The sequence below is a fragment of the Egretta garzetta genome, unplaced genomic scaffold, assembly GCF_000687185.1.
Source record: "Egretta garzetta isolate BGI_Z169 unplaced genomic scaffold, ASM68718v1 scaffold718, whole genome shotgun sequence".
In the NCBI taxonomy this organism is placed as follows: Eukaryota; Metazoa; Chordata; class Aves; order Pelecaniformes; family Ardeidae; genus Egretta; species Egretta garzetta.
The window spans coordinates 325,813-327,443 of record NW_009260538.1 but is presented as its reverse complement, the minus strand read 5'-3'; positions in this window follow the sequence as shown (position 1 = coordinate 327,443).

Below are 1,631 nucleotides of genomic sequence, written 5' to 3'. Positions count from 1 at the left end.
CAACAAACCTTAAACCCTGGGGAAGCAATGCCTATGAACAGGGTAAAACGGGCTGTCTTGGCTAGCACTGAGGAGTAATACCTGATGCACCAAAAAGCATTAACACACACGCACACCAGAGATACCAAATAAATCCCTCATCAGAACACCCTGATTTCATATAATGAAACAATGATGATGTTCATGTACCGAACAATGTAAAATCACAACACACAACACATTCCCTCAATGGATGTACGCATGCACAAATACACACAGAGTGGAATTAAAATTATACAAGCTGATTGCATTTCTAAGGTCTTAACTGCAACTTAAAACCTACGGTGGATATTCACAAAGGAATTTTCCTTGATCCCACAATCCAAGAAAGATTAGAAGTACAAGGCAAAGGGTACTCAGTGCCTTCTACCACCAGAGCACTGTAAGACACTTAAAATACATCCATGTAGAAAATAGGTCTGTATGGGTCACCCTGCCCTTGCTCTAAGGGACCTGGACTTGTGCTGTCCCCAAACTGGGAACCAGCCATGGGATGCTGGTTTCAACTGGGTGCTGCCACACCCTGCCTCTTATTGGCTTCAGAGCAGTGCTAACGTGCCACCACCACCCCCCATCTGGGGTGGCTCTTAGCTAACCCAGCTCACCTCTGCCTGCAGAGAAGCAGTTTAAGTGTCTGTACCCTCAGAAGTGCAGTATTAATAGCGTCAGATAATAACGGAGGTGGGTGGAAATCGGGTAACGCTATACAGGCACAAAAATTATCCTGACATTCTACTGTCTTCGAAGGGGAAGACAGCATTAACGTGTGGTATGCAGTGCAATGCTAGCGAGAGAAAAACACATTCCAAGTTTTGCACTTGGGCGAAGCGCACTCCCATTACAATAGCTACAGAGTCAGGACAGAAATATAAACATGACATCACTCTGACAAATAAACTAATGCTAACTAAGGGAGCGGGTCTGTCTGCTTGTTTCTTCAGTTCATCCAGAAGTTATTCCCGCAAGTTTTTTACTACAGTTGTTAAAATTTAACTCATTTTAGCAGTACCTTATCTCAGTGAAAATTAAGGAAGAAAACAAGTCTTTGTGCATGACAGCGTCAAGAAAACAGCACCAGTTTTTCAATTTCAAATAAATCCTCACTCTCCTACTTGAATTTATGACAAAGTAATTTTTAAAATTAATTTTTAATCTGGATGCATCACTGTTACAACTCAACCTGAGAAGCTGCTATCTTTGCACAAGGAGCACGGGCAGTAGCTGCTTCTTCAGCGCTGCCTCTCACCTCTGTACAGGTTCTGCGCCAGCTTTTTCCTCCTTCAGGTCATTTAAGACCCCCAAGCCCACCAATGCCGAGCACAGCAGAGGTTACTCCCTGATCTCTTCAGTGATGCTCCTGTGAATTTCAAGACAGCATTTGCCTGTTCTGCAGCAACCACGGCACGGTCAGCTCCAGTTCACCTTACGCTGCACCCAAAGTCCTCAGTCCTTCCCACACGACCGATGCACCAGCTGTTTCCACAAACACCAGCAAAACCTTTGCAAACCACCTGCATCACGGCAGAATTTGGTGTTGCAATTAATTTATAATTTTCTCTTGCGCCATTTAATTGGAATTTTTCTGCCTTTAC